This window comes from Ischnura elegans, chromosome 6 (genome assembly GCF_921293095.1).
Source record: "Ischnura elegans chromosome 6, ioIscEleg1.1, whole genome shotgun sequence".
NCBI classification, from domain to species: domain Eukaryota; kingdom Metazoa; phylum Arthropoda; class Insecta; order Odonata; family Coenagrionidae; genus Ischnura; species Ischnura elegans.
In genome coordinates this window covers 67,604,306-67,619,684 of record NC_060251.1, presented here as the reverse complement: position 1 = coordinate 67,619,684, position 15,379 = coordinate 67,604,306, and the positions used below count along the sequence as shown (strand labels likewise).

The 15,379-nt window shown below is 41.7% G+C and overlaps 1 long non-coding RNA gene across 1 annotated transcript; it reads left to right on the top strand.

Moving 5' to 3' along the window:
• The first annotated feature begins 1,333 nt into the window (after positions 1–1,333).
• LOC124160253 lies at positions 1,334–2,364 on the top strand. The gene is made up of 2 exons (XR_006865127.1): positions 1,334–1,600; positions 1,845–2,364. It is a non-coding gene; the product is annotated as an uncharacterized LOC124160253 (long non-coding RNA).
• Positions 2,365–15,379: the final 13,015 nt, after the last annotated feature.

The following is a 15,379-nucleotide window of genomic DNA, read 5'->3' as shown; positions in this document are numbered from 1 at the left end:
TATACCCTCTATCACTGTTTTCAACATCCCCTCCCAAAGTACTCGTTCCATCCATACATTCTGTCTCCTCCGTATTTCATCTAAAAGCTGCCTCTCCTCACCCACCATGCCCAGTACTTCGTCATTCCTCCTCCTCTCTGTACACTTAACCTTCTCCATTCTTTGCCACACCCTCTTCTCAAATGCCTCGAGTCTTCTCTCGTCCTCCTTCCTAAGTGTCCGCTATTTGCACCGTACAGTGCTACACTCCAGATTAGATTCTTCACTAATAACCTCTCAGAAGCTCCTTCCTGGCTAATCAATGTGAAGCCAATAATTTATGAATTTCACCCTTAAACTTGACAGCACTAATTCCGTACAAGGTCAAAAAATGATATCCATTACAATCACGTATGTACAAGAGCTGCTAAAATTGGACCCAAAGAAATGGGTATAAAATTGTTCAATAAATTACCAATGTGTGTAAAATAAAAAAAGCATCAACGCTTTAAAACCAGAATGCCCTGTACGATAGGCTAATAGGAGGAGAGTGGAAATCTTTGAATAAAGCCCAAGATACATTGCCTAATGCAATACAGTGAGAAATATGATCACGGGAACCAAGCGTGGACGACAAGACAACTCCAAGGTCAAGCACATGAAACTCTTCAGGATGACTCCATCCAGGTTGAGTAGACCCCCGCGGGACGAAGGTCCGAAAGAAACGAGAGAGGAAACCTCAGAAAATGCGGTCTTTGATGCTCGATATGGTTCGGGGGAAAAACGAATTCCCATATGTATCCATTCGGCAAAACATCTCTCTAATTTATCGCATCTATCGGACCTGGAAATATAGTGCGGCTCTAAGATTATGTTATCCGTATCGCTCTTTAAGATATCTATTCTTAATCGTTCAAGCAATCTAAATCTAGCATGCTGTCTCCAGCGGCTCCCAGCCTAATACGCTTAACATCTGGGTAACGCTATCTGTATGCCCGTACCGATTTTTGACCAATCCCGCAGCCTTCCTTTGTATTTTGTTCAGTTCGCGAATTAAGTCTTTCTGCACCGGATCCCATACGCTCGCAGCATATTCAAGGTGCGATCGGACGAATGTAAATAGCACCTTTCTTTTACTTTCTCATCCGAAAATCTTTCCACAATACGCTTGACGAATCCTAATTTCTTCCGGGCTATGCCGCAAATTTTTCTTATATGTGTTCCCCACCATAGGTTCAAGGTTATCGTGACTCTCAGGTACTTCACTTCGTCTGTTGCCTTCATGTTAATACCACCCATAGCTGAAGATATATTCGTACTCAACAGCCCTCACACCTGTCGTTTGTCTTTGATGGCCTTATCCGCTGTTGTCGATTTTCGGATAAGATGTACATAGCAACGAACTTGAGATAAGCTTACTCACAATTAAGCTTGTCAGTAGAATCTGAATAGAAGTTGCGTCCACTTTACGGAAAAGTGATGAAACTGACCGTCAACAAAAATGGTCACCTGTTTTTGACTCAAATGTGATAATTTATTCGCGTGCCTGCGTTAATACTCATGAAATGCGCGCCTTCAATCCGAAATTTTTACGTTACGATCGAGAAAAGAGGAGACCAGCGTGAGTAGTATTCATTCTTTTACAGCTTGTGGTTAAATTTGTCGTCCGTCTCCCATTTAGTCCGGGTACGCCCCCAATGAATTTATGTTTCTTGTGGCGTGGCATTGGCAACAACCGGTAAGAAGTAAACAAAAATGCTTTGAGATACCCCCTTTCTTTACTATTGTGTGTATATTTCTTGCACTGGAGTGGTTTTCACCCCCGAATTGGACGTACCTGTTTCTATTTCCTGCATGTTTTCTAGGAGGGTAGGTGTAGGACTTCGCTCCACGGTGTCCTCATGCAATGACCGACAACGCACGGGCGGACGTGGTCACCGAACAACCGTCAAGTAAGCATGGCGAAAGACCATACGAAGGAAGGCGTGGGAGGAAACGTTGTGCGAATTTAAGGTCGTACATTGAGTGGTGCGCCTGCTTTTACTATTGGTGGAATGCACTCGATTGCTCGTGCACATGTTGTGGTGGAAATAAAAGGGTGAATGGTCCTGCTGAACAGCCTCAAGAAAGACAAGACGACGATGGAACCGAGCATTCGACATGTTGCTCCAGATTCCGCAGTGAACTCCGCGAGTTTTTCGTGCTACCGATGTTTTGTTTGGACTTGTTCGTTTGCTACATGAAGGCTTAGAAATAATTTGTGTACGAATTTTTTGGTAACATGTTTTAGGGAGTTACAGAAAGTACGACCTTGTGAAATCGCCAAAGTTTAGGTGATGGTGGCAGTTTAGTAGGTATGTAAGTAAAATGGATTTCAAAAGAGAACTAACGATTCTACATTTTATTTACCGTTTCTCGGATATTGGCTCATGAAGACAGTGTCTTGTAGAGATTTATAATTTTAATGATCAAGGCTGAAAGTTAACGTCCAGTAATTGTTAAACTGACGAATCGAAAAGATCGGGGAAAGTATTTTTTTTTGAAGTAGTAGAAGAAGTAGTTGGTCGATCAAAAAAAATAAATTGCATGTTATGAAGTGGTTATGTTTACATCTTTGGTTTTATGGACATTTTACCAAAATTGCTACTGCTTCATTTCCATATAATTTTAGTAGTGAAGTAGTCGTGATTTGTGGTGATTAAACCCAGACTTCTAATGATATGGAATTTGAAAATGGATTTACTTGAAAGTGCTCTTACTTCCGACTTGTGCATTCTCGAATCACAGTCGGTGTTTCATCTAGAGGGTTAGTTTGAGTTGGTGATGGTAAAACTCTCGCCGGACAAAGTCAGAGGCGCGTGAATATAAGGTATTCGGGGTGGGAAGAGTAGTTACTCTCTCTGGTACATCTCGAGGATATGGTTTTGGGGAAACGGAAGGCTTAACCTTGGATTTGAACCCGGAAAGCCTCCAATAGCCTGGCGCTCGGTAGCCAAAATCTGTGGGCCTATTTTACAGGATGGAGAAAAATGGCGTCGCGAAACATTAATCCTGAATAGCTGATAACAGTGCGAACAAAAATTATTGTTGTTATTTCGGTCGAATACGCACTATTTTTAAACTACAGAAACTTTGAGCCAAGCGCTCCCATTGCCCGCGAGCTTGTCCTGTTGCCGAATGTTCTGGAAAACTCGTGACTTAGAATTCTTTGCCTGCATTTGCTTTTGCCTTAGTTCAGAGCATCTGGCAAACTCGTGGCCGATCGGACCGCTTGGCTCAAAGTTTCCTTAATTAAAAATGGTCAGTTTTCGAGTGTGTGTTATTAATATTTAACCTTATTATTTATAATTACAATATTGCTTGAGAATGCAGGTATTTACGTCTCACGGGGACATGCCAATTTGAAGTTCATACCGCTGGGCATGAAAATATTGCCTTCCTCTAATACGGGAATACAGTCGCGGGAGGTCTAGCAATATTTATGTTGGATGTTAGTGCTGTTCTGCGCTGAGGTCTGAATGACTGACAATGCATCCCGAGTATTTGATTAATTCGAAACTTAAACTTGTACGTGGCCGAAGGGCTCTATGTTAGCAATAAAAGTCACTTTGTTACTTCCGCAATATATTTAAAATTTCCGACTGGTTTCGGCTGTTACGCCATTATCAATATACGTATATGATATATAATATAGGGTTTTGAGGAAAGCGCACTACGCGATAGTATAAGTATGTGGCCGATCGAGGAGAACGGACAAAATAAACACTAATAAAAACATAGAAACACGTAGAAAAGGACACTCACAAAGAATCTTGCAAACGTTTCAGCGGGTTGACCCGCTATCCTCAGTGCTGAAGGTGAACTGCTGCAGGCAGATCCTCCAGTAGTCCTCCTTGGTGAAGTAGTGGGGGTGGAAGAAGCACTGAGGATAGCGGGTCAACCCGCTGAAACGTTTGCAAGATTCTTTGTGAGTGTCCTTTTCTACGTGTTTCTATGTTTTTATTAGTGTTTATTTTGTCCGTTCTCCTCGATCGGCTACATAATTATATATAATATAGGGATATATAGGGATATTTTATGTACTTGATAATGGCGTAACTTCCGAAACCGGTCGGAATTTTTGATTATATTAATCTACATCTACATAACACCCCGCAAGCTGTCTAAAAGGCGTGTGGCAGGGGGTGTTAGGACACCAGCCGTTTACGCATAAAAATGAAGTGCTCTAACGAAGTTGGGACTAGCGTTTATTAAAGTCCTTTATGGCTCGGGGGATAAGCGAATTCCCATTCTACCCGTTCGGCAAAACATCTCTCTTAATTTATCACTTCTATCGGACCTGGAAATATCGTGTGACTCTAATATCATGTTCTCCGTGTCGCTCTTAAAGATATCCATTCTCAATTGTTCAAGCAATCTAAGCCTAGTGCGCAGCCTCCCGAGTCTCCAGCGGCTCCCAGCCTAATTCGCTTAACATATTCTGTGTAACGCTGTCTGTACGCCCGTTGCAGTTTTTGACGAAACGCGCAGCATTCCTTTGTATTTTATTTAGTTCTCGGATTAAGTCTTCCTGCACCAGATCTCATACGCTCACTGCATATTCAAGGGGCGGAGGGACGAGTGCGAAATAGCACCATTCTTTTACTTTCTCATCCGAAAATCTTCCCACAATACGCTTGACGAATCCTAATTTCTTCAGAGCTATGCCGCAATTATTCCTTATATGATTTCCCCACGAGAGGTTCGAGGTTATCGTAATTCCCAGGTACTTCACTTCGTTGGTTGCTTTTACGTTAATACCGTCCACAGCATAAACATCGTAATAGTTGGGCGAATTTAGCAAGAAATATACCGACATGCATTTGCTCGGATTAAGTTCGAGTCCCCACTCTTGGCTCCACAAATGGACGTTGTTTAAGTCCGATGATAGAGAAAATTGAAAGGGATATTGTGGACATAACAAAGAGTCTTATCATTGCTAATACCGAGTAGTTGAATTGACCCAATGGTCGGACTTCTGTTGTTAGAGAATCCAAAGTGCGACATTGATGGCCGATGAAACACTTTATTCCCCACTCCATTATCAGCGGTAAAGGGATTCGCACGGATTCTTCTGATATGTGACTCATGGTTTTTATCGTTAACTTGATATTCTTATATATGCACTTGCGGTCCCTAATAATGTTGCTGTGACCTAGATGATGAATTGAAATTTCCCATATGGCATTATCGAACCTCGAAGATGAAATTATCCAGACTGTTTGGACTTGGCGCGCACTCTTGTAAACCCAAGGGGAAAGGAACAGGAATTGTTGAGAATTTATTTTATTTTGTTACTAAAGTATACTACCGATTAAGGTAGGTTTTCATGGAAAACTTAGGACCTTTGCACTCTAGGTTACCATTGTGGCGCCTAGGAAGCTCCGCCACGAAAGTCATTGAGTTGTATGTGCAACGGCAAACTGGGCCTCTTTGGTGGCTTGGTCGCGCCCCTGGAAGCGCGGACGTAATTGCGGTGGCCAGAGTTTCCCCCGACTCTGCTCACCGCCACTGACGCGCTACCAGCCGAAAAGCATTGAATCATATGGAGCACTGCACACTAGCGCTACTCCGTGGTGACACCAATAGTTTTGTAAGTTTTGTTTTTCTTCAGTGTACCTAACTTGCGATCGTGGTGAGGATTGACGCGGTACGTTTTACCTTAGAAGTGCAAACCAGGCCAGCGTTGTGGGACATGAATTGTGAAGTGTACTCGGACAGAGATGTAAAGCGTAAAAACGGGTGTATCCAGTATTTTCTCCTGTTTTTTTTCTTTTGTTCCGCAAGTAAAAAAACATAAAAGCGAATCAACAAGCTAATTCCACATCCATCTCGATCAATAGAAAACAATGAACTAAGCAAGTGTGGTGGCTGATGAAGTGGCTCACCACTCAAGGTTACTCGCCACCAAACGTGCTTCCAAAGTGGCGCTTCCATGGTGGCCTAGTGTCCAAAGGCCCTTAAGAAGCATTCCGGGAGCCTTCCCTTCCTTCAAGCACTTCCCTCTTCTATTCCCAATAAGGTCTACTCTCTTTCATTCTTTCTAAAAAATCTTGCTCTTTTCCTTCCTCCCCCTCGTTTACCTAACATTGTACCCTCTATCTTCAACATCCCCTCCCCGCCAGTTACTCGCTCCATCCATACCTTCTGTTTTCTCCGTATCTCAACTATAAGTTTCAAAGAAGAAGAAGAAGAAGAAGCCAAATCTCACGATATCTCGCAAAGGAGGGAGGCGGGTCCGAAAATCGCCAAAATCACCCCGCGTAATGGACGCCCCCAATTGCTTGAATTGCACTTGTCAGCATGGCGTACTTCCACCTTGGCAAGTTGCACACAACTGACGTTTAGCCGGACACGGGCGGTTTTCGTCCACGGCTATGTGGAAAGAAACTGGAATAAAAACCTCGCGCTACTCGCATCCCTTTTTTCATTTAAAGCGCACTTCATTTGCATTTGCAGATGGGGTGGAAATGGTGGAGGATGAGGATAAGGAAGCCAAGGAGGAGGGGAGAGAATTTAGTGTTGCCTCGGAAGAAATCTGTTAGTTAGATTTTTAATTTTCAATACCGATGACTCAGTCCTCACAATATCTTCGTAGAAACAGACTTCTTAAGCCGTATTGAATTATGGGTTAGTTCGATATTTAGTGATTTTCCGGGTATTCTTCCGCGTTTATCCATTTATAAGAAGAAGAATACCCGGAAAAAATCGCTAAATATCATCATAATCTCCGCGGAAGCCTACTAGGAAACTCTATGGGTTAGTTCAATTTTTAAAATTTCCGTCGTTTTAAGAATTTTAAAAATAAAGAGACGTAAGTATTTTCTGTGTTTAGATCTGTCGTCCACTTCTCGTCCTATTCGCGGCGAAAAATCGACGAACTTAATTCTTTCTCAAATCATTTAATGACGTCATGCTCTTCGGTCACCGCTTTTCAGCTATTCCCCTTCTTCTCACGTCGCGTCGGCCTCGCACGGTCTGTTGCTGTTTACACTATTGAGAACCTTAGGAACACCATCATTGAGGTGTTCTTCCTAAATTATTTAGCGGACCGGAACTCTAATGACGTCACCAACTTATGAAAAGTGGGTGGTAACCTTAGCGTTTTTTTACAAACATGGATTGATGAAAGAGTTGTTATTCGTCGTAAAAATTTCCCATCCATACACCGAATTATTTCAATTAGTTGCGATATCGGGTCAGAATGAATGACCCCGTTGCGTACTTTGCGGTTGCGCAGTGTTGCTTTTTATCGCCTGGCAGATGTACATTAAAGGGTTTGGCCTCACGATGAATGGTTCCTGGTGAACATTTTATGAAATTACTCCCCTCGTAACTACAATCCTTAGTATTATTAACTTTTTCAACACGAATTTCAGTTTTGAAATCCATAGGATTTCTTCGAAAGGTAGATTCCATCATCAAAATCGTCACCATTCGACGAGTGGTATGACCATAGATGTCCCTGGACCTCTATGGGTATGACACGTTCAAATCAGGAAATGCCATTGGGCTTGTCTGTTACGGTGGTTCATCCTTTAGGGGGTTGAAATTTAATTTAAAGACTTCAAGTGCAAGTGCCAGATAATGATCAATTTTCGCATAAATGAGATTTCCACGAACACCTGAAGCCCCTTTACCAGCAAATACTGATTTTTTAAAGGAATAAGTTCGAATAAGTTGAGCAGAAATTGTTGAAAACTTGTGCTCTACTCTCTGAGTGCAAGAAACAATATTGTTTCCTCATTTTGCTCGAACATTCACCTTTGGTTATTATTTGGTCCTTGCTCTCTTTTCGGTTCGAACAATATTGATACACCGATTAAATACTTGGTCCATGTTAGATGAAGGGAAAGATGAGTAAAATGTGGTACTCGTTGATCTCGGGGCCGTGGAATCCACGAAAGAATTTAGTTATATTTCTGTCTTCTTTGAAACAGGATTTGAGTTACCTACCAGAATCCCCTGAAGTAGGAAAAAATGGTGAAAAAGGCTTTATTCTGATACCTTGTTTCTTTATTTTTATTGGTATCCTTTATATCGTATTTACCCGTTTTGTGTTACGTGTGGAAAATACCTCTGATTTGATAATTGATTTATAGGGTAATTGAAATAATGGTTGTTAAAAATGCTTGGGTTACATGCAGAACTAACTTCATGTAAATGATACCTTGCGAGCTTAGATGGTCCACGAGCTACATGAGCTTCTGAATGCCATGGGGTGAGGATTTCTCCTCAAGATGCTCTCAGCTAAAAGGAGGTGCTTCAAAAATTGCACGAGAAATTGCGTGGTAGAGAATAGCTTTCACGAAGCATGCCCCAGTCATTCTGCTACCTGCGAAAGTATTTTGGCCCCGATGGGCATGGAAAATACTCTTCGTACATATCGACCATTTATTACTGCTAGACCATAATTATTCGGTAATATTTTGTTTTAAAAAATAATTAACTAAAATGCTCAACATAAAAATTTCTAACCTCGCGGTGAATTCTGTGTTGATCCCCGACTGTTCTCTCCGGAGAAATAATTTTCTTGAACTACTATCCTTCCCGTGCAACGCCGGGTGGCCTGCTGGTTACGAATAAATGAAGGAAATCCAATTTGAGAAGGGAGACAGGCTTGGGTGATTCGCGTAATGCTCCATGTAAACTTACCTCAACCATTCGAAAATTTTAACCCTAATTTTCGAGAATTTCCTGTTTTTAAATAGGAGGAAAATAATATATTGGCATAAGTTTATATTCGAGGGAGTAGACATGAATCCTAAATCGATATTGGTGGCACTATTAGGCGAATACAATACTTCACTACATCGATGATGGTAGGTAACACTTTTCGCAAGGAAAGATAAATGGATGTATCTGAGTGGATTACGTTCGCCTTTGGCTTTATCTGGCGTGAGCTCTTCCCTTGCCCATCTTAAACAACGTGCGGGTTGAGACTCGGAGAGAGAGAGATTGAATTAAAATGATTGCTTAGGTTCTTTGCGGAGAAGTTGAAATAAATAAAAAAGTTTTGGAAAAAAATGAGTTAAGTAAGAATCAAACTTAACGGCAGTTATTCCTGATCCTAGGGCACACACAAAAAGGGGCTCACGGAGAGGTTCATTTATTTATTTAGGTAATTGCTCATATACAGCATTTCTGACAATTTACATTGACACGTTAATAAACATAAAGTGGAAACGTAAGCAATCAAAACAAAGATTAGTTTCAGGCTAAGAATAGTAAAGGACAAAAATAAAATACAGGGGGAAAGGTAGGTAGAGAAAGGGGTTTTTTTATTCGCCGGGGAATGGGACATGGCGAGATTGACAAATCAAGGCAGAAAAAGTTGCCCGAGAACTAAAACGCTAAGAGGTAAATACTTGAAAATTGATGAATTTTGAAGCGTAAGATATTATAAACAAGATTATCCGGATCCATTTGATCTCCACCCAAGGGCGTACCCTGGATCAAAACTAGGGTGGGGGGGGGGGCAAGCCATGGTTGTTCAAGTTGTAGCATTTAGGCATAGAAAAGGTGAATAAAAACCATCATTTTAAGATAACTATAACAGCGCTTTATTAATCTTTAAAATTATTTGCTTGAAAAAAAATATTTTAGTCACGTGTCTTATATTAATAGCATTTTTGTGGGTTTAAAGAAAATTTGCTGAAAACTTTCGTTTCAATCCAGTCCTGATTTTCCTTAAAGGCTTATACGATTTTGCTTCTAGAGGGGGGCAGTTGCCCCCTCCTGCCCCTCGCTGGGCACGCCCATGTCTCCACCCGAATGCCGACAAGTCCGAGAGGAGATTATCCCTGTCGCCACTACCACACAAGGGAAGCGAACGGTGCAAGAAGTCACGCAGTTTCGGGTAATCTGTACGTATCCCCCACATCCTGGCACTCATCATCCCCTGAGTGTCGCCCCTCACAGTAATAGTGGCGCCAACTTGTAGGCGCCACTATTCCTGTCTGCGCCGCTGGCTGTACCACACAGATTCCACCAATCGATATGGAACGTATTTCCCTTAAGGAAGTCGCAGCGTTTTCTTGATATTGCACAGATTTGAGCGAAAATTCGGAAACACATTGTTTTGTGATACACCAGATGATGCGCAGCCTGTATCCTAAAAAAGGTCGTAGTTTGTCGAAACCTAAGTCGGTGGACCAGGGCCGTATCCAGGATTTTAATCTCGGGGGGCACAAGGATACCTCGTAAAACAAAACGAACGCAATGGCAATGGGACCGTATTAAAATCTTTCTTATTTTTTAAGGGTCTGGGGGGGGGGGGGGGAGGGCACGAGCCCCCGCCTATGCTGTGGGCCATGCAAACGCTTGACTCTGATTATGTATCCTAGTCATAGGAGGACTTGGGGGGGCAGGTGCCCCTACTCCCCAGACGCTTAAAAAATAGTCAAGATTTTTAATACGGTTATCATTACGTTCGTTTTATTTTGTTTATTACGGAGCCTAAATCATTTAACTTCATATTTATAGCTTTCATATAAAAAATAAAGAGAATATATCCTGCATTACCTAATTGTTACGTTTTGTTTTAAATCTCATGCATGAAAAGATTAGAGAGACCCTTGTGCCCTCCCCCCTGATCCCCCCTTACTAGTTGCTTATCTTGCCGTATACCCAAGCTGCACTCAATGCTTTTCTAAGTAACGATACACGCTCGTCTCCATTAGTGTAATCGCCACGCGTACGTTACATAGAAGTTTAGTTACCTCGGTAGAAGGTTTATGAATCGACATATCTAAGGTCGCATCCAGGATTTATTTCTGGGGGGGGAGGGGGTACAAGGTCTGACAGGCAAACGGTATTCTCATATTTGAGAGTAAAAATAACATCCCACACAGCACAAAGATATCCATTGGATATCCATGTTGGTAACCATGGAATCCATTAGATATCCAATGGATATCCTAATGTCCTCTATCTGGACATACCATGGATATACATTAGACATCCATTGGATATCCTTCGAGATTTCTGTGGACATTTATGACTCCTATTGTATTCGTCGCGTCAGGAAGAATTGTTGTCTACCATTACGTGACTCATTGATAAAATCTTTTTCGGCTAAGGCCTTACGCAACCTAACCCAGTGCCAAACCCGAGAAGATCAATAAAAGTATTTGTCAGGGAAGCCTTCGATCTCTCATGTTATCAATTAAATTACGCAGTCTTCTTTTATCACGCATGCCGCAACATGCTCGTGTAGAAAATATGAACGAAATCCTAATTTGCAGAATAAATTTCGAACTTACGAAACTGCTATTGTCATTAAAATATAATTTTCCACATTTTTAAAACGTACAGAAATCGATTTTTACATTTATACTACAATTACCATATGCCGTAATTTCAATATTTTCAATAATACATCTATCATAGAAAGTCTAATGAATATCCATGGGTGTACTCTGATGGATATCCACCCATGGATATCCATTGCATATCCAGCCATGGATATCCATTAGATGTTCATTGTTGTACTCTTTATGGATATCCAGCCATGGATATTCATTGTATATATATTAGATATCTCCCATGGATATGGATATGTGGTGGACATTGTGGATATCCAATGGATATCCAGTGGACATTTCGTGCTGTGTGGGATACAACTACTACCGTACGAAATATTCTCTTTATTTTAATATCAAATCAAATTATTAGTATGAGATTAAATGAAGGAGGCTGCGTAATACACAAAACTAAACGAACGTAATGACAACCGTATTAAAAATCATGTGTATATTTTATATCACTTGAACAGAAAACCCATTTTCGGTCAGACTGCGTTTTCATGCTCAACTCCCAGAGTTCTTGGAAAAGTCACGTATAATGTGTTAATCCAAAGCTTGAATCACGCGATTATTTTCAACCTTCGTGTTCGCGGATAATTTCAGCAGTTGCGGGACTGCGAAAACGATAATCCAGGCTGTTATTAACCCATTATAACCCAATCTTGCTATTGAGTAACATCGAAAGTGTATAAATGTTCAGCTATATACAGGAAAGATTTAAACTACGTTTTCCATTGCGCTGTAAATTTTAATGGCGAAATGTGTAGCTGCCACAATAAATATGATTGAATAGAGCACTTTTTTTAAAGGGAAGTCTTGAAATTTTATTTCTCTCATAAGCAGTTCTGGGTTACATAGGGTGAACTCATAAAAATGATCGCCTTCACAGTCGCCTATCCCAAGCTTCTATCGAAGACAGTGGCGTAGCCAGGAATTTCGTTTAAGTGGGTCCAAAACCAGGAGTGGAAACTTCGGGGGGGGGGGGGGGGGGGGTGTGCCCCCGAAATCCTCCCCCCTTAAATCAGCCTATAGACCTACCTCTATACGGTATCGATGTTGACGTATCGATTTTTCTGTTTTACTGAAGTTTGATCAATACTGATTCTCAGCGGCCTTCGGCGAAAGACGTCGCATTTTATTGCAAGAAGATTTATTTATGCATGAGCGTACGTAAGAATGCATAAGAATAAATCTGCAAGCGACTTAGTGGAATAAAGTCTCCTGAATCGGCTACTATTTTCCTCCGCTCCCAACTTGTTTTTTGCCGAAACGAATGCTGATTGGACGTGAGCTGGACAATACGATTGGTTGTTGGTGCGAATAGAGGAAGACGAAGAGCGAGATAGATAACATGATCATTCCTTAATTGGTTAATTGCTAAGAATAATTTTCGCCCTAAAAATTGATTGAATCTTTGAAAAGACTCGTTTTTATTAAGGATAAAATATAAACAAGCACTTATCGATTTGGCTCAATATCAAGTCCCGCCATTGGGACGTCCCCTGCCCAAATTCCCCGTAGCTCAGTTATATTAGGTGAGGAGGGCTTTAAAGATCACTACGATGGTGGTGAAGGTTCATGATAAAACCGGTCTCACGTGAATTCGATCTGAGACGGTCAACAAAAGGAACTCTATGGACAAGATAGTGAGTGGAGGACATTAGGGAACGCAACACGGAGTGAATTGTTAAACGAGTACCCGGAATAACTTCGCGCAGGTACAATGGCAATCGTGGCCAAAGGGGGAAATACGAATGGGGGAGTAGTGGCTGTCGATGAGCCGGAGGAGAAGCGAGAACGCAAGGACAGAGAAGTCAAAGACGAGAGTCCCGGGGAATTTTGTTGTGTTATGTGTGGTTGGTTCTGTGAGAGCTGCGTTGATTGTTGTTGGTGCATATTGTCGGCTTTCAAATTTTGTTTCGACCGTGACGATTAATGAATTTATGGTTAATGTGGACTGCTGCGACAGTGAATGTGATGGCGTGGATATTATAATCCAATTATTGAAGTATTCTACCGATTAAGGTAGGTTTCCATGGAGTACTGAAGAAGCATTCTGGGAGCCTCCCCATCCTTCATGTAGTACTTACCTCTTCAATTCTCAACAAGGCCTACTCGCTTGCATTCCATCTAAACATCCTATTTTCTTCCTTCCTCGTTAACATTCTGCCCTCTAACCCTGTTTTCAGTATCTCGTCTCCGCTAAGAAATGGCAAGTCTCCTCCGTATCTCATCTAAATGCTGCCTATCCTTACCCACCACGTCCAGTACTTCGTCGTTCCTCCTCCTTTCCGTCCTTTTCACCCTCTCCATTCTTCTCCACGCCCACATCTCGAACGCCTCCAATCCTCTCTCTTCCTCCTTCCTCAGTGTCCACGTTTCCGCCCTGTAGAGCGTTAAACTCAAGATCAGACTCTTCACTAACCTTTTCTTTAAACTTTTACGTTACGATCCTCTCATAAGCTCCTTCCTGTTCATGAACGCCTCCTTTGCTAATGCAATTCTCATCCTGATGCCCTTACTGCAGTATCAGTTTTTCTACAAAATGCTGCCCATGCAGTTGAATTGCTTCATCTGCTCAAGATTTTCCCCACCTACTTTTACCTCGAGTCTCACATTCCTAGCTGTGAAGGATTTACAAAACCGCATGACCTTGGTTTTCTTGTGATTAATACTCACGCAATACTCCTCGCATTGCTTGTCTAAATCATCCACCAGATCGTGCAGCCCCCTCGCTGACTGGCTAATCAACCCATGATCATTCGCAAACCTCACTGATTTAAACATCATTCTTCCAATAGGGTGGTTTCCTATTTTTTTAATTGCCTAAATCGAAAGATTATTACTCCTGGAGTACGTATTTCACGCTTTTAGATTTTTAAATGACGATATCTATTTTTCGCGATTAAATGAAAAGTGAAAATTTTCAAGCGCGCGAAAACGCGACGCTTAAGTATGAATGTCGGGAAGTCTCTCCGCGTGACGTATTTCTGGTTCCCCCTCCCGCCCTGCGAGGTGACCTTGAGGCGAGGCTTAGCGGTGATACGACGCAGGCTGCTAGCGGCTAGCCTAGTATCCTGCTGACTGGTAGCGCTTGGCTTAAATAAGGATTATTAATAACTTATTAAACGAGGAAAACTTTCCGACCTTAGCCAGTTTTAATAAGTGATTGTTAAGACATGTTTCCCTGAGCTCTGCGCCTCATGCATGCAATGGTAACCTCAGACGACGTATAACTCCTATCTTCTCGTATAGAAACTAGGTCCCTGTGACGTCACGTGGAGTGGCATCGCATGGGCGCCAATCTGGCCCTTTTCAAATGAGGATAAAAATGGTCCATTGCCATTCGTCTAACCCGGTATTTCTAAAACAAAATAATTTGTATATTATGAATACACTAATGGTGGGTAACGAATCGCAATCAATGCCTTTCGTTTTCTTTGATGAAGGAAACCACCCTATTTTTACTCCAACTACCAACTCATCGCACGCCTCTCTTAGCATCTCCTTTGCGTACACTTTGAAAATCAACGGCGACAGTGGACAGCCCTCCATCACTCCTCGGCCAATGTTTGCCCACCCAGATTCTCGTAATTACGTTTACAGTGGCTCAGAGCTTATGAAGATGCCATTCAAATTAATTTTAATTCTTTCAAATTAATGCTTCGCAAATACGATGAAATTAAGTAAATCATATTTCTTGCAGGAGACCTTTTTTCTCCTTTTATCATCATATTTTCAAGCGGCCCAACTGATTCATGTTTTCGAAATAGGGACCCATTGAGGTAATGTTTAAAGAGACCGAATCATTATCAAGTAAAATATATTTTTGCACCAGAGGATTTTATTTCTCCGGTGAATTGCCATCTTTCTTTTGGCGTGATTCAGAATCGAGGGTGTCAGGGGAAGCTTATGGGTCAAACACCTTTAAGTCTGGTAACCATGTCCGCCTTTTTTCCCTCGTTGAGTAAATATTTCATAAAAAGTCCAAATTTACTTCGATCGAGAACTTTTCCTACGCATAAAATATTCTGTGGCGGATTTAGGAGGGGGTC